At 31.4% G+C, this 24,123-nt stretch overlaps 1 protein-coding gene across 2 annotated transcripts in view; it reads left to right on the top strand.

Annotated features, from left to right (window-relative positions):
• Positions 1-24,123, top strand: part of LOC114334644 (disheveled-associated activator of morphogenesis 1) — a 951,114-nt gene that overhangs the window by 147,753 nt on the left and 779,238 nt on the right. For both annotated transcript variants that reach the window (XM_050650176.1, XM_050650175.1), the window contains exon 2: positions 11,983-12,005. The gene's annotated coding sequence lies outside the window, so the exon portion shown is untranslated. The remainder of the gene's footprint in view (positions 1-11,982; positions 12,006-24,123) is intronic.

Here is a 24,123-nt window from a genome sequence, read left to right as displayed (position 1 = left end):
GTTTTTGATATTGTATTGCAAAAAAACTCTTCGGAATTTCATCAATCGATGTTTAAAGAATATCTACCTACCTTGGCAACATTCAAATTTTCAGTTTTTCACATAGTTTTTGAGGGTTAAAAATGGCCAATTTCGCAATTTTTCAATTTTTAATCGCATATATGTCAAAAACTATCAACTTTAGAGAAAAGTCACTAAAGACCTTTTCTGTTTGGAATGATCCAAAAAATCTAAAAAAAAATTTTTCCATGCAAAAAAAATAATTTTAGGAAAAAAAACAAAAAAAAAAACGTTTAAAAAATTTTGACCAACTTTTGGTCCTGGCAACATGCAAATTTGTTAAAAGGGGTCCTTTTTGAGTAAGGTTGTGCAAATAATCCGAATTAGAATATTTTTCCTAGCGGATGCGCAGTTGCTTTCTGGACTATTTATGCTGACATATAATACCTATGTATATGTCAAACGAATACAAAAAACGCCAAATGATCTCGTTAGGATACTTTCATTATATCTCCTTTCACAAAATGTACGTTTTCTAACAATGCTTAAATTTATTACAAAATCTTTCGATTACAATCAACCCATAATATGACAATTAAAATGAAAGGTCTTGTGGGAATGACCGACCTGTCACAACAAATCAATTCCTTAACATTGACCTTGATATTAAGAACAATTCATTGCACAGCACCTCCACATTACACGGAAAATACCTCGCAAGTACCCCAAAAACATATGTAAACACGACATGAGAGTTTTTTTTAACCTACTTACAGATACATACCATACGTCAATCAAATTGTTAGTGACAAAATAAAATCAATTAAAACGGTTGATGTATTGATAGTTCCAATCAGATAAGAAGTTATTGATAGAGAAAATGGCCTTTATAATTAGCGACCAAAATTGCATAATCAAGCTCAAGTATAAAATAAAAATACGGTCTATTAAACATTCAGATTTTTTTAGTGTAGTATTATTTATATTGGCCTTTTTGTCTATTGGAATAATCGTTAAATACAATAACTAAATTATAGAAAATTTACTATTTTAGTTTGGAATAAGCCACAATTTGACTTTGAAATAAGCTTACTTGACATTTCAATTTCCACTTCGGAAATCGCTATTGATGTGTTGTATTTTGATAACGATTTCCGAACTGGAAATCAAAACGTTAAATAAACTTCCACAAGGAAAAGAAAAAATATTTTCCTGTAGTTGTCTGTATACCATCATTCACAAAAATTGAAAAAATCCTTTGTAAAAGGTATACAATTTTATTAAAATCCCTTTAAGGGCTACATCACAGAACGATTTCGATTTTATTAAAAATCATCATAAGTTTTAAAACAGGTTGGATGCCAGCTGAGCCACCAAAGAAATACTAGGGTAAAAACCCTTTATATGTTATTTACATAATACATAGTTGCATTAAAGGTGCATACTTGATTAAAACTTCATAGGATGGATATAGATAAAAAGAATAATGCCCTTAGGTAAGGTATGGACCTTCTTAACACGTGGGATGTAAATTGAGTTGGTTACATTACAACCGTGTTGGGAAGGTCCATACCTTCTCTAAGGGCATTATTCTTTTTATCTACACTCTGGGCCAAAATTAATTGGCCACCTTAAAAATGGTTCATTTTTTATGTCTTATATCTCCTAAACCTGTTGTCCGATTTAAGTGATTTTTCTAATATGTTATAGCCTTATTCCTTAGCAATATCGTTATAAAAATATTGTTGCTAAACAGGTAAATTTTCATTGTATACCGGGTGTACGAATCAAACTGTGTTTTTATCTTAAAGTTTGCACCACCCTGTGGAATATTCTAGCATTTGTACAATTTGTAGAATACTGAAATTAAAACCTAACTGTAGCTTCATGCTTTCTCAACATTTTGTTGTTTGATTGATTCTCTTATGTTGGATAATAAAAAGTTAGGTGCTTTAACAACTAGATATGTTTTTTATCAATACAGGGTGTTTTAAAAAAAATTGGCAAAGTTTAAGGGGTAATTCTGCATGAAAAAATAATGACAGTTTGCTTTTATAAACTTATATCCGCAAATGCTTCGTTTCCGAGATAGGGCGTGTTGAAATTTTTCTGACAAACTGACGATTTATTTATTACTTTAAAACCGGTTGAGACGAGCACATGAAATTTGGTGGGTTTTAATACGTAGTTATTGCACATTTTTTGGCATACAATTAAGCATTTAATATTTACCATTGGCGCCCATACGGGTAATATGATGGCTCATATTATTCAATGGTGAATATTAAATTATTAATTATATATCAAAAACTATGCAATAACTACGTCATAAAAACCACCAAATTGCATTTGCATATCTCAACTGGTTTTAAAGCAATAAATAAATCGTCAGTTTTTCAGAAAATTTTCAACATCCCCTATCTCGCAAACGCAGCATTTGCGGACATAAGTTTATAAAGCAAACTGTCATTATTTTTCATGCAGAATTACCCCTTAAACTTTGCCAATTTTTTTAAAAAACACCCTGTATTGATAAAAAACATGTCTAGTTGTTAAAGCACCTAACTTTTTTATTATACAACATAAGCGAATCAATCAACAGAATCAAACAGAATGTTTAGAAAGCATAAGGCTATAGTTAGGTTTTAATTTCAGTATTCTACAAATGCTAGAATATTCCACAGGGTGATGCAAACTTTAAGAAAAAACACAGTTTGATTCGTACACCCGGTATACAATGAAAATTTACCTGTTTAGCAACAATATTTTTATAACGATATTGTTAAGGACAATATCGTATATTGGACAATATTGTATAAGGCTATAACATATTAGAAAAATCACTTAAATCGGACAACAGGTTTAGGAGATATAAGACATCAAAAATGACCCATTTTTAAGGTGGCCGGTTAATTTTGGCCCAGAGTGTATATTTGTATATCCATCCTATAAAGTTTTAATCCAGTATGCACCTTTAATGCGACTATATAACATTTAAAGGGTTTTTACCCTAGTATTTCTTTGGTGGTTCAGCTGGCATCCAACCTGTTCTAACACTGATGATGATTTTTAATAAAATCGAAAACGTTCTGTGATGTAGCCGTTAAAGGGATTTTAATAAAATTTATACGTTTTACAAAGGGATTTTTTTCAATTTTTTAAATAAACTTAATTTCAAAGTAAAATTGTGGCTTATTTCCAACTAAAATACTAAATTGTATTAATAGAACAGGGCATTTAACACTAAAAACACCGGAATAAATCGTATTTTACAGCACTATACTAAAGTCACAATCAAGATGCAGTACAAATAAACAAACCAAGACACTTCAATGTTACGAGAAGCACCCTCGAATCATGATTTACAATGTATAAACTTTGTAAATCCTGATTTGAAATTTATTCAATGTATATGCATTGAGAATCATAATTTGGGAGTGCTCCTCGTAACATTGAACTGTCTTGGTTTGTTTATTTCTACTGCATCTTGATTGTGACTTTAGTATAAGACTTCCATATTTTTGCATTGAATGTAAATAGAAAAAACTACAATAGAATAATGGGTGGAAATGCATAATTTGCATTTTAAAGTGCATAAAATGCATCCAAAAGTGCATAAACATATCAAAATCAATATATTAAGGACCAGATTTTGTTATTCGGGGGGTTATTGGGGCCATTGAACACGAATACGCAATAAGAACCTACCCCCGAAGCACTTGGTGCCCAGGGTTACTGCTAAGGCACGTCATCTGGAAGTTCGAGGCTTTTCGACACTAAATTGATGCAAAAAGATTATTTGGGGAGTTTTTACGGTTACTGAACAAGACTACGCCATCAGAACAGACCTCTTAACACCGAAAACCCTCGAAAGTCCAGAAGATGACGTACAATTCAGTCAACCTGGGCACTAGGTACTTCGTTAGTCGGTGTTGATGTCATATTCGTGTTCAGCAACCCCAAAAACTCCCCCCAGGAAGTCTGTCTGTATCAATTTAGTGCCGAAAATCCTCGAAACTCTAGAAGATGACCTGCCTCAGTAGGCACCCTGGGCACCATGTACCGCGATTGTCGGTTCTGATGATGTATTCGGGTGTAGAAATCCCAAAAACCCTCGACTTTGATTTCCTTTGAATCTGATCGCATCAATTTATTGCCGAGAACCCTCAAAACTCCAGATGATGTGCCTTATCAGTAACCCTGGGTACCAGGTGCTTCGGGGGTTTGTTCTGATTGCGTATTCGTATTCACTGACCCCCAAAAAACCACAAATTACAAAATATGACCCTGAATATACTGATTTTGACAATTTTATGCACTTTTGGATGCAATTATGCATTTCCACCCATATTTCTATTTTAGACTTTTTTCTGACGTCATCCTAAACACAATGCAAAAAGTTGCAAGTCCCTAGGTGCTGAATTTCAAAATCGATTTATTCTTTCCTAAATTCCTTGGTCTATAATCTATAAAATGCCACAAGAAAATAGCATATTAAATAATTATACGCCCCACAGGGTGGCACTTTGATTTTTAAGGGGGCAATTCGAATATGGGCTCGACATGAGTTTAATACTTTCGCTCGGGTCATTTAAATACAATGCTAGATTTCGGTGAAAAACCTTAAAGTCTATATTTACTGCTCATACTTCAACTAATAATCAATCGTGTGCTTAAGGCTAGTTATCAAATTTCTTCATTCATCGCTAAAACGGGAAAAAATCAAACTATAGGAGATAATTTAATAAAACCGTCAATATCAGCATTTCTTACAACGGTTCTTGAAAAATATGACAAAGATGTAAAAACTATGCTGCTTCGTAACAATACTGTTAGAGAAGAATAGATGGAATTGAAAGATATTAAAAAACAACTTGTTGAAAAGCTGAAAACAAGAAATTTCTCAGTGCAAATGGATGAATTAACTTTGAGAGACAGTGAAGCAGTATTAATAACTTACATCTTGTGCTGCTGATGGTGCTACTAATATGATGGGCAAACAAAATCCCTGCTAAAGTTGATGAAAGATACGAATCTAGAAATGATTTTTGTGCATTGTGTTATTCATAGGGAAAACTTAGTAGCTAAAAACATCTCGCCTGTTCTAGATGAAGCACTACATTCCGTAATAAAGTGTGTTAATGCTATTAAATCTAACGTTAAAATGTGAGCGTCTATTGAAACTATTTTGTGAAAAACAAAATGAAGCCCACGTGAAACTTTTACTTCATACTGAAGTAAGATGGCTATCTGAAAAGACCTGCTTGAAAAGACTTATGGAACTGTTTGATACTGTTAGTGATTTTTTAAGCGACAACCTCATATGAAGTATCTGCTGAGTACATCATCATTGTTATCATCTAAAATCGATGGTAGAGCGTTTGTGAGTAATTTAGCCCAAACCTTTGAAAGACTAAATATACTTACATATATATTAAGTAAGCGACTTCAAATAACAAATAAAACTATTGTCGATACAAAACGAAGATATTTGGTTTCATTACTAATATTGAGTTATGTCAGAAACCTATTAATAATAAAAACTTTGCACAGTTTCATTTGCTCCAAAAATCTGAAGTAACTGATACCGCTTTACTTGTTATTGTCAATGATCTGAATATTCTGTCGGCTAAAATAAAAGAAATATTTTCTGATTTAAAACAAACTGATCTTACAACATAGATGATGCAGCCAATGTTAGTGGATTTGTCTGATATATCAAATATGCAGTATCAAGAAGAAGAAGAAGTCTGAGAATTTCTAAATAATGTAAAATTATGAAATTATTATATTAATGAAATAGAAGTCAAATACCCAAATTCAACCAAATGTACAAAAAAGCTATTGCTACCGTTTCCATTTTCATAGTTAGCTAAAAGTGGATTTAGTGCAGTAAATGATTTACTGGTACAAAAGACATCGGCTCGACATCGTTACACAACGTGGAGACTTGAGACTGAAGTTAAGGAAATTGGAAGTTAATATAAAATCTCTGGGCAGCAAGCAGCAAAAATCAAGCGCAAGGATCTCACTAAATTAAAATAAATTAATTAGAAAAATCTGGAAAATTAATATTGGAATTTGAATTCAAATTTTTCGTTATATGTTTTTAAAATTTACTTTGTTTCGTTACAAATTTCCTAGTGATTTCTTCATAAATATATTCAATTTTTTAATATTAAAAAATATGTATGTTACATAGGGGGCATAAGAATTTTAGAAAGACTAAGGTGGGGCATGACACAAAAAAGGTTGGGAAACACTGCTCTACACGATTTGTCCAAACACTGATTGTTTCATGTACAGAGTGTCCAGAAACTGTACCGACAAACGAATACGGAAGATTCCTCAGATAATTTTAAGACAATTTAACCCAATTCACTTAGTCCGAAAACGCTTCCTTCAGGGAGCTAGAGCTATTTGAAGATGGCGTCTGGTAATTAGTTTTTCTTAAATACCTCCGGAACTCTTCTATTTAGAAACACAAAAAGTGGTTTGCGTATTTATCTTCTAGAGATAAATCGATTCCATCCTTTGAAAATTTATAGTACCGGTCATAGGCGTCCGTTTTGGGTAGGGCAACGGTTACTTTATCGCATAACTTTTTTGTCTTTAATATTTAAGCATTTTTGACTCTGGATTATTAAATTGTGAGGTATTCTTATACTAAAAGGTACTCTTGTTTTAAGTTGATAGGATACACCGTTTTCTAGAAAAATCGATTTAAAAATGTTTCGTTATTTAAATTTCAAAAAAAAATTAAAAAAAAAATATTCAGAAAAACGAAAACTTCTACGTTTAATTATATTCCAGAGATGAATCGATTTCATTAATTGCGAATTTCTAGTATCGGTCATATAGGCTATTGATTATGTTCAAAATAAGAGAGCTAAAAGGAACTACATCGTTAATGAGATTTTATTATCTAATATGGTCAATGGATCTCTATATTTGAAGAAAACCGCGGAGTGCTACCATTTAAATGGGTGCGTTTTTGAGAAAGGAACGAATTAGTCCCTAGGCTCAGGGTGAATTAGGGTGAGTTGTATGCACTTTTAGCACAAACACGTCTATAGGTAAATTGTTCCAGGTTAAATTTACTATCGAAATATTATATTTTAAAGTAAAAAATATATTTTTTACAAAAATATATTCAAAAGAAAAGCAAGAAAAAAACACCAAAGAAAGCAATTTTGTTCTTTGTCCCATAACTTTTTTCCTCGGGGATATAGGTATTGATATTGTTTCAGCGAAAAATAACTTCAGTCCTTTCTCTTTAAAATAACGTTTAGTAAAAGTCACTAGGATTTATATTTTCCGAAATGCGATTTTTCAAATTTAGCCGCTCACAGCATTTTTGGGCCATTTCCCCATTATTTTGCAAACATTGTTTTGTAACTTTTTTCTTCGCATTTCTAGATATATGTAATGGTAGGTTTAGTAGAAATAGAAATCCATTACCTTTAAAATAGTATATTGTATATGGTTGTGGGACTATTTTTTAAGCAAGTTAGGTATGTTTTTTCAAGATTTTATACTTTTAATGATTTTTGAAATTTTTTATGAGTATTGTTTAAATTTCTTATTATGACTTTTTTTCTTGTACATCTAGGTATATACATTGTACAATAGAAAAAGCTTATTTTCTTTACGTTAAAATGGTGTATTGCAAAAAATTCTAGGATTATTTTTAAACAAGATATCCGTAGGATATCCAAGGGTATCTGTAATTTGAGAAAAATTTTAAATTTTTTATTTTTTTCAATTAGAAGAATATAATTACATATTATAACATAATTTTTAATTCCAAATAACTTTTCTTAATAACACTTTTCCATATTGTAAAATATAAAGGTACTTTACTCTGGAGAGAGATTCATATTTTTTAACATACCTCGTACACTATTGATAAAATTTTATATCTGATGATTGCATCTTAGGTCTTAGATTATGCAGAGCATTTTATAAAGAATAATTTTTTTTCATAAAGTTAATAATAAAAAAGTTTTCCATATGGTTCCAACTTAGTGGGACCTGTAGCATGTGTATATGTCACATTTTGAGAAATCATATCTTTTTTAAAAATAGTCCTAGAATTTTTTACAATACACCATTTTAAAGTAAAGAAAATAGGCTTTCTTTTTTATTGCACAATGTATATAACTAAATATACAATAAAAAAAATTACAATGAGAAATTTAATAATAATCGACAAATATATCAAAATTCATTATTAGTAAAAAATTTTCAAAAACCATATCTTGCTTAAAAATAATAACACAGCCTTCTACAGTAGACCATTTTAAGGGTAATTGAATTTTCTTCCTAATAAATGTACCATTGCATATACATAAAGCTACGTAGAAAAAGGTTACAGAACAATGTTTGCGAAGTAACAAGGAAAATGGGCCAAAATCGCTGTGAGTAACGAACTTTGAAAAATAATATGTTGTAAACTGTAAATTATAGAGAATTCTAGAAAACACCATTTTAAAGAGGAAGGACCGAAGTTTTTTTCTATGAAGCAATGCCTATACCTATATCCCAATGGGAAAAAGTTATGGGACAAAAAACAAAATTGCTATCTTTCGTGTTGTCCTCTTGCTTTTCTTTTGAATATATTTTTGTAAAAAAAAATATTTTTGACTTTAAAATGTGATATTTTGATAGTAAATTTAATCTGGAACAATTTTCCTGTAGACGTGTTTGTGCCAAAAGTGCATAGAACTACCTACCCTAATTCGCCCTGTGCCTAGGGACTAATTCACCCCTTTCTCAAAAACGCACCCCTTTAAATCGTAGCATTCCGCGTTTTTTCATATTTAAAGGTCCATTGATTATATTAAACAGTAAAACCCCGGTAAAGTTGTAGTTTATTTCTAAAATACATAATCAATAGGCTAATATGCGTCTGTTTTGGGTAGGTCAACGGTTATTTTATGGGAACTTTTTTGTCTTTAATTTTTAAGCATTTTTGACACTAGATTACTAAATTATGAGGTATCCTAGTAGTAAAAGTTACTCTTGCTTTAAGTTGGTAAAATACACCGTTTTTTTAAATCGTTTTTCAATTTTTTTTTTCAAATTCAAAGGACGAAAAATTTTCAAATCGATTTTTCTAGAAAACGGTGTGTTCTACCGACTTAAAGCAAGAATACCTTTTAGTACTAGAATACCTCACAATTTAATAATATAGTATCAAAAATGCTTAAAAGTTAAAGATAAAAAGTTATGCGATAAAATACCCGTTGCCCCACCCAAAACGTACGCCTATGACTGGTAATAGAAATTCACAATGGATGGAATCGATTTACCTCTGGAAGATAAATATGTTTAATAATTTTCGTTTTTCTAACTAGAAGCGTTCTGGAGGTATTTAAGAAAAACTAATTACAAGACGCCATCTCCCTTAGGAAGCATTTTCGGACTAGGTGAATTTGGTTAAATTGTCTTAAAATTATCTTAGGAATCTCCTGTCTTCGTTTGTCGGTAGAGTTTCTGGACACCCTGTATATCTTTACGTGTGATTGAAGGTAATAAGTAGGAAATATGAGGAAAATGTTAACAAACAAGAATGTTATGGCATTAAGCGGGTAATTTCCGGAATTCCTAACAACAGTCTTATTTTCTAATGAACGCTTTATAAAAATTTAAAACGTGATAGTATGCTTGAAGGACAAAATACAGGGGACGTTTTTGCGGTCGGACACTGCAAAAATGTCATTGAGATATGCAGCTTTAAATGTTTGTATTCTAATTTTGATTACTATTGTATAGCTTATCATAAAATTGTAGTTAGACGTTCGGTCCCAGGAACGAACAATAAAAGTATTTACAATATTGTTTTGAAGGCATCTACTTTTAAATGTATAATCTTGTTCTTCTTGGTATGCTTATCTGTGGTGAACGTTGGCAATCATCATGGCAATCTTTGTCTTGTTCGCAGCAGTGCGGAAAAGCAGCACACAGTTATATTGAACCAAGTTTTGAGATTCTTTAACCAGGATGATCTTCTTCTTCCTCTTTTTTTTTAATTTAATGGCCTTGGCTGAGCCAATTAGCCAGACATTTTATTTTAAAAACAAACAATTTTATTTCAATCAGAGGAATTTTTTCTGTATTTCTAACTCTAAATATATGTACATAACAAACTAACATACTACTATCTAAAAAATACACTGTTTTGGATGTAAATATTTTTTTGTATATATTTATTTTTTTTGTATATTTTTTTTATTATATTTTTAATTTGTTTTTTTTTACTACGTTAAGACATAAACCCGATTCAACATCTCGGAGGTTTACATCTTCTTAGTTTTTTTTCTTTTTTTTTCCTTTTTTTTTTCTCTTTTTTTTTTTCAATTATAATATACAATAATTATTTAAATCTACAGGGTTAAAAAAATAACAACAAAACAAACATGTTTGTTTTGTTTTAACAAACATGACTGTTTTGTTTTAACAAAATTACTAAATACAGGGATAATTATATTGCTACAATTTATATTTACATTTTTTGATATATTCGTAAATTGTTTTTAATGTATTAATATCTTCAGAAAAAATCAAATTGTTTAGGTAGACGGGAAGTGGAATTTTTAAAATATTAAGATTATCATAAAATTTGTTTATACTTACTGATTGATGGAAACATTCGAGGAGAATATGTAGTAGATCACCTTCTTTTCCACACTCACAGTTAGGTGACTCTGTGAGACCCAAACTGAACATATGAAAAGGAGTAAGAGCGTTCCTGGGAGTAAGAAAGTAAGCGTAAGTTCCTGGACCTCGCTTTCCAAATTTTTCCTTGCAGGATGGCTTGTAGGAGTGCATATCTGGATTCATTTCGCATAAAGTGTCCGAAGTAAAGTAGCTTTAGAGCTTTTATGGTATCGGTGCCTTTCGGTTCTTCTTCATTCTTTAAGGACCTCCTTATTTGTGACTCGTGCCAGTCCACGGAATCTTAAGTATTCTCTGATATAGCCTTATCTCAAATGCTTCTAATCTTCTCCATATATCATCGTTTAGGGTTCATGATTTAACACCATAAAAAAGGAATTTAGCTTGTCCGATGCGGGCTCCTATCGTTTGGTTATTTGTCTGATCTTCTTTTATAATGGTGCCGAGGAAGTTGTAGTGATCACTTCTTCTGTTGGTGTTTGGTTGACGTAGAGTAAAATATATAGTATATGTCTGAAATATGAATGTAAATAAGGCAGATAAAATTAAATTACTAATAATAAAATAAAATAATTAAAATAATAAAATTTAATAATTATTATAAACGAAAAAATTTCACGAGAAAAATAAAATTCCTGTAGCTGGCTCTATACCATAAATCACCAAAAATACAGGATCCTTTGTAAAACGTATATCTAAAAGACCCCAAAAATGGTTACATCACAAAACAAAACGTTTTCATCAGTGTTAAGCCAATAGCATGCATGCGTGAGCCACCAAAAAATTATGGGTAAAAACCCTTTAAAAGTTGCAAGATCTTAAACGATACTACATTTTATGATTAAAATAGATGGATGTTGCAAATATTCCTGGATATTACCCAGGGCAACACAGAAATCTAACCCACGTGGATGTGTCAACTTGAGTTGACACTCAATTTTCAATATGTGAGGTTCATCCCTTTCATATCACATCCACGTGGGTTAGAGTCCTGTGTTGCCCTGGGGAATATCCAGAAATATTTGCAACATCTATTTATTTTAATCATAATAATATGTAGTATCGTTTAATATTTTCCAACTTTTAAAGGGTTTTTACCCATAACTTTTTGGTGGCTCACGCATGCATGCTAAAGGCTTAACACTTATGATGGATTACTTGTTAATCCGAAATCGTTTTGTTTTGTGATGTAACCCTTATTGGGCTCTTTTAAATATACCTTTTACAAAGGATCCTGTATTTTTTTTAATTATAAACGAATTTATTAACTTAAAAATTGAAATAATTTCTTGTTTGTTTTAGATCTGTAAACAACGAATTTTTTGGTAAGTTTTCTCCTTTAATTTTTTTGGGGCTAGAAGCATTAGATAACGTATTGTTTATAGTTTATGCTTATTTTTTATTGTCAAATCTTGTATTAATTCAATTGACACTCCAGACAGATTTGTCTTTTAGTTCCTGAGGTCAGAAAAATCTTATGAATACAACAAGATGATGAAATGATAATGCTTTATTTGGATGAAGATTATTTAACAAGGAAAATGAAGAACAAATTGCAGTGCTACTGGAGAAAAAGCTAACAGAAGAATTGTACAGCCCCTTCGCAGCCCCAGTTGTATTTTTAGCTAATAAAAGAGAGGAAAATACAAAGCCAAAATAATACGGAGAGAAACCAAACCAAGAAACCTACTAAAATTTAGTCACCTCAATATCTTCCAATAATAGTCTGGGCAGATTATCGGAGAATAGGCCATTTTTGGGAAAAGTTATTTACCAGCAATTTTATTGCTGGAATCGAATCTTAGGATTGTATATATTAATAATATAGGTATGCAAAGTGCGCAGATAGTGTGCTACTTTTCTAATAAACAGAATGGCGCTCGAAAATCGTGTTTTTTTTTTCAATTTTTTCTCTATAACTCCAAAGATTTTAACCAAAAACACCCAAGTAAAAATTCACCGTAAATGAATTCTGCATGGAGACGTGTTTTTCCCGATTTACTTCGACGAAAATTTTCCCCGTAAAATGCGATTTTTTCCAACAAAATCTTTAATTTTCAACTAAAATTTTAGATACGTAATTGTTTATCAATAATTAAATAACTTGGTAATATAAAAGCTCCTTTTGGTAATATAAAAAGATCCAGAAGACGATGGAAATTGAATGAACAGTTTAGCAACAATTGAATTGTTAATTAAAAATTTACGGTCGCTATAATAACCACAATAATTATGATACATAAGAATAACTATGATTTTTGTATAAAAAGACACTATACCTATCTAATGTACTTTAGAGAATTGAAATTGGATTATTAAGGCGGCCTCAGTAATATTTTAAAATAATAAACAATTTTTTGGCTTATAAACAAATAGAATATCTCGGGAAATAGTAAATTAAATTAAGTCGGGAAAACGGTATTGGAAAAAGCGGCGACGCTTCTTTTAAAAGAAAAAACGTTTAATTCTGATGAGTTATTCCTGAGATACAACCGGTCAAAGTTGACCGGCATTTACGGCAAAGATATAATCAATATGATCATAATTTTCTAACCATCACCTTTTTATTTTTATCCTCTTTCTCCACACCAATTTTCATATCTTTAAAATACTCATAACATATTATTGTGTTTTCAATTTATCAATCAAAGGCAAAATGAAAATTAAATTAAATTTTTTTTAAATAACGCGGGCACATAAATTTGATACACCCTATATATTGATCTGTAAATATTTATTAGAATTTAGTTTGGATGTAAGTGGATTTCTTTTTTAATGAGCTTTCCGATGAACCATTAAAGACTTTTGTGAATAATTAAAGTGAAAAGGACGATGTATTTAGATTTAAAATGGAAAAAGATTGTTTATTACGGGAACTATAGAATCCACAGGTAGAGGTAATTATCATTTTCTAGAAAAATGATTTAAAAGAAAGTTTGGAATTTTAATATCTTTGTTTCAACCCGAGTAAATGTTGTAGGGTTCCCCGAAAGTAATTAGGATGGTCGGAATAATTTTGAAAATGACTGTTTGTTTGTCGAATGGAAAAGAGAAATGTTTCTGATTCTTGGCAATTTGGAAGGGGAAAAGTGGTTTGAATGTTGAGTGAATTTGAAAAAGAAGGCAGTATGTTATTGGCATCGCTGAGGAGCAGTTCGACGTTTTCGTGGATAAGTAGTTAGCAAGTACCAGTGGTTGTTTGATAGTGGAGAATAGTGCTGAAAAGTGGAACGAGAGACAGATCAAATTGAGACGAAATACCTCTTTGGTTCTGTATTATTGTGAGAAGGAGAGCAGAGAATTTTTGGAGTTTGTGTGAATCGAGTACTGGTCAAAAGAGGCTTTGGCTCGTTGGAGAATTGGTGCTGGTATGCTGATAGTTTTGAAGCTGGAGAACGGAGAGGGCTTTGATGAGTAGCCTTTAACATAGTCAACGAGGGAGAGCTGTTTTGGGTCACGAGAAGACATCAGAGTGAGTGAAGAAAAAGGTCAGTCAATTTATGTGAAAGATATTTTTATGTTCGGAAACTAAAACTTTGAGTAAAAAGCATATGAATTAAAGTTCCAATATTTCAAAAAGTAAATAGGAAATATAGGTAATCTTGCGAATACATAAATTTGTTTTGTTTAATTTGTTTTACCAAAGTCATCGGGAACAAACCGATAAATTGTTTTATTTTAACTAGAATAAATTTAAGTGGTAAAAATTTCATTCGGACATCTGTATCCACAGGTTTTAGATTTGATAGATTTTTAGAGTATTGATTTTGATAAATAAAAGACAATTCTGTATGTTTATTTTATATTTTTGCTTTATTTCTTTTTCCTATTTTATCCCGATTAGGATCAACTAAGAGATACTGAACCCACGAGAGAAGATAAGTATAACGTAAGATAATTTAGACATTTTCTTGATATTATAAAAAGGCACCCTGAGATTTTTTATTCATTTTTTATGTATGATTTGCGACAATTAAATAATTAATCAAATAAATAATAATTAATATAAAATTAATAAGAAGCAGATCATAACAACATGGCGAGCCAACGTAGGACATTAAAGTATCTCTGGTTGTGAATTTGAGGGGAATAGGAAACGGAAAAACAGGTGAAGGAAAATTTATTTGCCTGTCGGAAAAAGTTGATATATTTAAAATTTTTGAAATATTTGTTTGACGTAATTTTTTTATCTAGGTACAGTTTTTACATATTTATTTTATTTTTGATTGATTTGAATTTTGAAACATTTAAAATTTTGTGGGATAAATTGATTATATTTGGGTAGAGAAAAATTTTCGTCTCGACAGCATACAAGGTATTTTCGGATTTCATATTAGGCGGGGATAAATTTTAAATACATGTCGATAACAACCAGAAGCAAAAGCAAAGAAAACAAAAAACAAGAAGAACATTTGGAACAAGAAGAACATATAGAACAAGAAGACATTTTTGAAACAACAATCATGGCATCAGAACAACAGGAATTATCAGGAATAGACAAAGTAATACAACTGATGCAACTCCAGTGACAAAAATGGGACGAAATATTAAATAAAAGGGATAAAAATCAGGAAGAAACATCAAAGAAGATGGATAAAATGGATAAAATGCAAGAAAATCAGGAAGAAACAAAACGAGCGATGAAGGAAACACAACAAAAAATGGATAACAATCAACAGGAAACAAAACAAGCAAAAGAAAAAGAACAGGACATTCTGGAAATGGACAAGGAACATGAGAAACGGAAAAAGGATAATTTTGGCAAAAAACAAACGGTGGAAATGAATTTGGCAATGAAGCAAGGACAGAGAAGAAAGAGGAGAAAGCAACATAAGATAAATAAAAACAATGAAGCCTGGGATTCCTCGAAAAAAGAGATGAGCCCAGAAGAAGAAAAAGAAGAAAAAAGAGTGACAAAGGAAATTGACGATTGGAATTCCTCGAAAAAAGAGATGAGTCCAGAAGAAGAAAAAGAAGAAAGAAGATTGATAAAAGAAAATGAAGATTGGGATTCCTCGAAAAAAGAGATGAGCCCAGAAGAAGAAAAAGAAGAAAGAAGATGGATAAAAGAAAATGAAGATTGGGATTCCTCGAAAAAAGAGATGAGCCCAGAAGAAGAAAAAGAAGAAAGAAGATTGACAAAAGAAAATGAAGATTGGGATTCCTCAAAAGAAGAGATGAGCCCAGAAAAAGAAAAGGAAGAAAAAAGATTGACACAGGGAAATGAAGCTTGGGATTCCTCAAAAGATGAGATGAGCCCAGAAGAAGAAGAGATCAGAATAGAAAAAGAAGGCGAAAGAGATACCTTTGAAACTGTGTTATTTGAAGAAGAAGTAAACAGGGGAGAAGCCATAATTGAAAAAAGTGTTATTTGCACAGCAGTCGCGCTGAGATATTATTTTATTTACGAAAATGTAGGCGGAGGAGAACCTGAACTTCGTTTTATGCAACATCCCTTAATCGAACTAGAAGTTGATATTCCAAAAGAGGACAAAGAGGAAGAACTAACTCCAGAAAACGTGGACTATGAAGACGATGTAGAATATTTAAGAAGTTTAGACCCTAAAGAATGGAAGTCACAAGATCATTACAAAGTCCTATGTATTCCAAATATAAGATACAAAGCAACAGATGACATTATCAAAACTGCCTACAGGAAGAAAGTCTTAAAGCAACATCCTGACAAACGTAAAGCGCTAGGGGAAGAAATCAAAACAGATGATGACTATTTTACCTGTATAACAATGGTTTATGAAACTCTAGGAAATATAAGTAGGAGAAGAGCGTACGATTCTGTTGATCCACAATTCGACAATGATCTACCTTGTACTAGTGATATAAAAAAAGACTTTTATAAAGCGTTTACGTATTATTTTGACTTAAACTCCCGATGGTCTGAAAAAACACGGGTGCCCAAATTAGGAACTGAAAATTCGACAAAGGAAGAGGTGGAACACTTTTATTCGTTTTGGTATGATTTTAAATCATGGAGGGAATATTCCTATGAAGACAAAGAGGATAAAGATAAATGTCAAGATCGTGATGAGAGAAGGTATGTGGATAAGTTAAACAAAGCTGAGAGATTAAGAAAGAAAAAAGAAGAAATAAAATTGATATGTGGAGAAGAAAAGGAGAAGGAACTGCGTGTAATATTGAGGGAATGTGAAAATTTAATAAATGAAGAAAACAGAGTAGCCAAAAAGTATGAAAATTCATTTGAGACTAAAGACTTAGGAAATTTTCGATCGAAAACTTACCATATCCCATCTAAGTACAGACACTGGGAAAAAGAAAGCAATTGTTTTTCAGGTGGGACTCAATATTTTGACACAATAGAAAAGTTTTGTTGTCGAGAGAAAATCATATTTTTGTTGCACTTATTAATACTGATTTTATCTCAAAACAAGGCGGGGAGGTTATTGTGTTTTCAATTTATCAATCAAAGGCAAAATGAAAATTAAATTAAATTTTTTTTAAATAACGCGGGCACATAAATTTGATACACCCTGTATATTGATCTGTAAATATTTATTAGAATTTAGTTTGGATGTAAGTGGATTTCTTTTTTAATGAGCTTTCCGATGAACCATTAAAGACTTTTGTGAATAATTAAAGTGAAAAGGACGATGTATTTAGATTTAAAATGGAAAAAGATTGTTTATTACGGGAACTATAGAATCCACAGGTAGAGGTAATTATCATTTTCTAGAAAAATGATTTAAAAGAAAGTTTGGAATTTTAATATCTTTGTTTCAACCCGAGTAAATGTTGTAGGGTTCCCCGAAAGTAATTAGGATGGTCGGAATAATTTTGAAAATGACTGTTTGTTTGTCGAATGGAAAAGAGAAATGTTTCTGATTCTTGGCAATTTGGAAGGGGAAAAGTGGTTTGAATGTTGAGTGAATTTGAAAAAGAAGGCAGTATGTTATTGGCATCGCTGAGGAGCAGTTCGACGTTTTCGTGGATAAGTAGTTAGCAAGTACCAGTGGTTGTTTGATAGTGGAGAATAGTGCTGAAAAGTGGAACGAGAGACAGATCAAATTGAGACGAAATACCTCTTTGGTTCTGTATTATTGTGAGAAGGAGAGCAGAGAATTTTTGGAGTTTGTGTGAATCGAGTACTGGTCAAAAGAGGCTTTGGCTCGTTGGAGAATTGGTGCTGGTATGCTGATAGTTTTGAAGCTGGAGAACGGAGAGGGCTTTGATGAGTAGCCTTTAACATAGTCAACGAGGGAGAGCTGTTTTGGGTCACGAGAAGACATCAGAGTGAGTGAAGAAAAAGGTCAGTCAATTTATGTGAAAGATATTTTTATGTTCGGAAACTAAAACTTTGAGTAAAAAGCATATGAATTAAAGTTCCAATATTTCAAAAAGTAAATAGGAAATATAGGTAATTTTGCGAATACATAAATTTGTTTTGTTTAATTTGTTTTACCAAAGTCATCGGGAACAAACCGATAAATTGTTTTATTTTAACTAGAATAAATTTAAGTGGTAAAAATTTCATTCGGACATCTGTATCCACAGGTTTTAGATTTGATAGATTTTTAGAGTATTGATTTTGATAAATAAAAGACAATTCTGTATGTTTATTTTATATTTTTGCTTTATTTCTTTTTCCTATTTTATCCCGATTAGGATCAACTAAGAGATACTGAACCCACGAGAGAAGATAAGTATAACGTAAGATAATTTAGACATTTTCTTGATATTATAAAAAGGCACCCTGAGATTTTTTATTCATTTTTTATGTATGATTTGCGACAATTAAATAATTAATCAAATAAATAATAATTAATATAAAATTAATAAGAAGCAGATCATAACAATATATTATTATAATAAAAACTATCGATTTTACGAGTGAAAATTAGGTTGGAAAAAATGTTATCTCAAAGTTCAAAATCGGTATACGTTAAAAAAATGCATTTTCTCGGCTTCCATGAAGCATCTAACGTAGAGCTTCTAACGCATTCTCGAGCATTCTCGAGTAGAGCCATCTAACTAACGCATTATTAAATGTCAAAGTTGCTTTTGTTTTGTTATAATAAATTTATTTATTTATTATAACAATTTTTTTTAAATAAAGATTGTTTAAATAATTATACAGCTTTTAAATGTGAAAAATTTGTGATTTTAACGTTACAAGGTACAATTGTAGTAAGTTTATCTAAAAAAAGTCTACCACTGGAAAGAATATGTAGTTTTCTTTTCTTATAAATAAATTAATCTATTATAACAAAACAGAAGCAAGTTTGGCATTTAATAATACGTTAGTTAGATGGCTCTACTCGAGTTACTTGGCAACAAAAAAAGAATGAAGAAAATTGCTCCATGGGAAGCCGAGAAAATGCATTTTTTTGTAATTTTTGTAACGTATACCGATTTTATACTATGAGATAACATTTTCTCCAACCTAATTTTTGACATTTAATAATACGTTAGTTAGATGGCTCTACTCGAGTTACTTGGGAACAAAAAAAGAATGAAGAAAATTGCTCCATGGGAAGCCGAGAAAATGCATTTTTTTTAACGTATACCGATTTTAAGCTTTGAGATAACATTTTCTCCAACCTAATTTTTGATTGGAATTTTGCCATTTTTGGCAATTTTCACTAGTAAAATCGATAGTTTTTATTATAATAATATATGTTATGAGTATTTTAAATATATGAAAATTGGTGTGGAGAAAGAGGATATAAATAAAAAGGTGATGGTTAGAAAATTATGATAATATTGTTTATATCTTTGGCGTAAATGCCGGTCAACTTTGACCGGTTGTATCTCAGGAACCACTCATCAGATTAAACGTTTTTTCTTTTAAAAGAAGCGACCTGCCGCGTTTTTCCAATACCGTTCTCATGATTTAATTTAATATTTCCCGAGATATTCTATTTGTTTATAAGCCAAAAAATTGTTTATAATTTTAAAATATTTCTGAGACCGCTTAAATAGTCCAATTTCAATTCTGTAAAGCACAAAAATCATAGTTATTCTTATGTATCGTAATTATTGTGGTTATTATAGTGACCGTAAATTTTTAATTAACGATTCAATTGTTGCTAAACAGTTCATTCAATTTCCATCGGCTTCTGGAATTATAGTCTATACGAAAATAGCTTTTATATTACCAAGTTATTTAATTATTGATAAACAATTACTTATCTAAAATTTTAGTTGAAAATTAAAGATTTTGTTGGAAATACCTGCATTTTTCGGGGAAAATTTTCGTTGATGTAAATCGGGAAAAATATGTCTCTATGCAGAATTTAATTACGGTGAATTTTTATTTGGGTGTTTTTAGTGTAAAGTTAAAATCTTTGGAGTTATAGAGCAAAAATTGAAAAAAAAACAAGATTTTCGGGCGCCATTTTGTTTATAAAAAAAGTAGCACACTATCTGCGGACTTTGCATACCTATATTATTAATATATAGAATGCTAAGATTCGATTCCAGCAATAAAATTGGTGGTTAATAACTTGTCCTTGTATTTTGCTAATTAGTCCAGAGTATAAGCAGAAATTTGTGCTATAGAGATGTGTCCAAGGAACTAATAAAGAGGAATTTCAAGGACACATCTATAAAATTATATCGGATAGCCAGGCAGCATTAAAGCACTGAATTCGAATCGAATTTACTCCTATCCAGTTGGAACTGTCTTCAGAATCTGATTCGGATCGAAAAAAGTAACAGTAAGTTTATTCTTGGTCCCTGGAGATACTGGTAATGAAGGGAACGAAAAAGTGGACCTACTTGTCAGGGGAGGGACAAAAGAAACATTTGTAGACCAGTAGAACCTTTTATTGGACTAGCAAAAAGCACATCCAAAAGAATGATATCGGATTAGGTGGAATGAATAAAACGTAAACACTGGGAAGAACAAATGAATTTTTAAAATTCTTTTGTAAAAGGCTTTTATGCATAAAACTTCAAACAAGAGATCCAAAGATGTACTAGATATGAATAAGAAAGATCTGTGAATTGTAATTGTAGATCTGACAACAGGACGCAGTCGCAGTCGCCTCAAGGAGCACATGAATAAAAGTGGACTGACAGAACGTATAGATTGCAGGTTTTGTCAGACTGAAGACGAGACTGTGGAACACTTTTTGTGGAACTTCCTATTGTAAATGGATAAAATAGTAACTTTGAAACGATTGTTTCTATTTGTCAAAATAAACAAAAAGATGAATAGCTCAAAAAATATTTTCTGGAATTTTACGTAAAATCTCAAAACGCAATATATACTGTTATATTTCTATTTGATATGAAAATTAAAATTAGATAATTATAAACAAAATTCAATTTAATATAAAATATTTTCAATTTTCTCAACCACGGGCATATAAATTTAGAACAACCTGTATACAACAAATTGTTATATTTAATTTTAAGAAGTGATTAAATAAGACTCAAGTGAAATCGTTAATAGGTCATTATCGTTGTTCGCGGAAGGATCGGTCATTAGCCGATGCTAAATAAGACGAAGTGGAAATAGAGAATAGGTCATTAAAATTTGTATATAGTAGAAAGTAATTTTAGAATGGGAATTAACTATTTTCTTTGAAATCCATTAAGCATATTTAGAAAGTTTAAAAATTGGTTTTGAGGAATACTGCGAATGAGAGTTGGTGGTGGAAGTGTGATTTGTGAATCTGGAAGGGATATTTAGAAAGTAGGGGAATGAATGACAAATAGAGATCAGAATGTTTTGAGCTGTCGAGAAGTGAAGTCGAGTAGTAGACGGTAGTGTTCGAGGAGTGAGAAAGCCGGTAGTTCCGTGAGTGTGGAGTATCTATCGTGGAACGAGAAGTAGGCCAGGTCGAGAGTAAAAGAACCTCCTTGAGCCCAGAGTGTCCCGGTAGCTGATAGCAGTTTCGAAAAAGGTAGAACACAGCATCACGACAAAAGCAGGAACGAGAGCTATTCGAGCTAGTTTTTCAAAGGAGAACATCACTGGAAGCCAGGACGAGGTTTTGATTGCAGCCAAGGATAGCAGGAAACGGGTCTTGTGTGAAGACATTCTCAGTTCACCAGAAAAAGGTCAGTCTCATTTGTTTGGACATGAATGTAGGGTTTTTCGTATTAAATACCACATTTAAAATTGAAGAAACATAATCAATAATATCAGAAAAGCTTCATCAAACTTAAATAGAATTGTTGCTAATAAATCATAATAGTTAAATGTTAATAAAAACTTTCAATTGGAAGCCAAAAGGAAATAAGATTCCCATGTGTAAATGTTATGTTTAAGAATAATAAGATATAGCAAATATTAAGCAGTGATTGCCATTTAAATAAAATAAACAATATTTTGATTACAATTGTAACCCATATGTGTTATTATTTTACTCTTTTCTTTCCTATCCCGATTAGGAACCATTAAGAAATACTTAGAAGCCACGTATGTAAGTAATTAATTTTATAAAAAAGCCCTGAGATTGAAAACATATTGATATGTGATCTGGTAAATTAATTAGATTATTATTAATGCATTGATTAAATTAAATGACATATAAAAAATATTATCTCATATCAATAATCAAGATCACAACAACTGTCGTCCAACGTGGAGGGCATTGTAAAGTATTTCTAGTGGCAAATTTGAAGGATAGAAAGAGTAAAGCCGGTATTTGAAAATTTATATGCCTGTGGTAAAAAGTGAGATACTTACATTTGATAACATAAAATTTTAGATCTCTTTAGGTACAAATTTTACATAACTGATTTAATATTTTATTTTTACGATATTACGTTTGATATATTTATTGACAATTTATAATATTTGGGTGAGAAAAAGTCGTCTTGGTAACATACTAGTAAAATTTCATATTTGGCGGGGACAGTACTTCTTGAAAACAAATGTCTGTGACAAGAAGCCAAAGCAAGGACAACAAAAAACAAAAAGAACATTCAGACCAAGAAGATATTTTAGACACGACAATCATGGCATCAGAACAGCAAGAATTATCAGGAATAGATAAACTATTACAACTGATGCAACTCCAGTCACAAAAACTGGATGACAATCAAAGAGAAACAAAACTAGCAATGGATGAAGCGAAAAGGACAATGGATAAAAATCAGGAAGAAACATCAAAGAAAATGGATAAAGTGGATCAAAAAATGGATGAATCACAACAAAAAATGGAACAGAAAATGGATAAAGTGGAGCAAAAAATGGATGACAATCAACAGGAAACAAAACAAGCCATAGAAGAGAACAATAAGAAAATAGAGGAACGCATAGAAAAGTATGAAATGAAAATTAAAGATCACATGCAAAAACAAGAAATGAGAATGAAGGACCACATGAAAGAACAAGAAATGGAAATTCAAAATAAAATAAAGGAGATAACGAATTGCCAGAAAAAAGAAATGGAAAGTTTGGAAAACAAGTTGCAAAACGCTATTCAAGCAGACATAGAAGAAGTGGAAAGAAAGATTGCGGAAATCAATATTCAACAAAATGTAGGAGAAAGAAGAGAAAATGTTATACATAGCACAGATGACGTGAAGATAAGGTTTGGCGGGGATGTAAGAAGATTACACCCAGTGCCGTTCATAAATAGCCTGAAAAAGAAAATACAGCACATCGGAAATTTCGAAACAGCAAAAGAAACTATCAGAAACCATCTAAAATATGAAGCAAGCCTATGGTTCGATTGCAAAGAAGAATAATTTGACAGTTGGCAACAATTTGAACAAAAATTTTTGAATTATTTCTGGGGAAAAGTCCAACAATTGGAAATTAACAAGGAATTGCAAAATGGGAAATACAATGATAGGATGGGTATATCAGAAAGGACATATGCATTACAAATTTACTATAACGCAAAACATCTACAATATAATTACTCATCGGAACAATTAGTCGAACTGATTGCAAGACATTTCGAAGAAACGCTGGAAGACCATATCACATTGCAAAACTACAAAGACATAGATAGTTTATGCCAATTCCTACAAATAAGAGAATCACGTTTAAGAGAAAGAAAATCAAGAAGGTCGCGAGAAGATTACAGGCTCCGAGAAACACAGGATTACAGAGATAGAAATCAAAATAGGAGGGACTATACAAGACGAGAATTTAATTCCAGAAGGGAAAACGAAAATAGAGACAACGGAAGAGGAAATTATGAACAAAGAAATAGGCAATGGAATGAGGACAGAAATCGAGAATACCAGAATAGAAACACCACACTCGCAAATCAAGAAAACAGAAATAATGGTAGACAAAATGAACAGGGATATCGAGAAAACCGAAACAGATCCGACAGACCAAGAGAAAATAGAAGAGAAGTAAATAATACCCAGACAGATGAATATGACGGAGAGAGACATTATGACGAAAATATAAACTACGATGAGCAACCGGCGTTTTTTCACGACGGCGCTCACTAAAAACCAAAAATCAAACAGGAATCTTTTGTAACCCCAAGG

The sequence above is a fragment of the Diabrotica virgifera genome, chromosome 5, assembly GCF_917563875.1.
Source record: "Diabrotica virgifera virgifera chromosome 5, PGI_DIABVI_V3a".
In the NCBI taxonomy this organism is placed as follows: domain Eukaryota; kingdom Metazoa; phylum Arthropoda; class Insecta; order Coleoptera; family Chrysomelidae; genus Diabrotica; species Diabrotica virgifera.
This window is presented reverse-complemented; position numbering and strand designations above follow the sequence as displayed.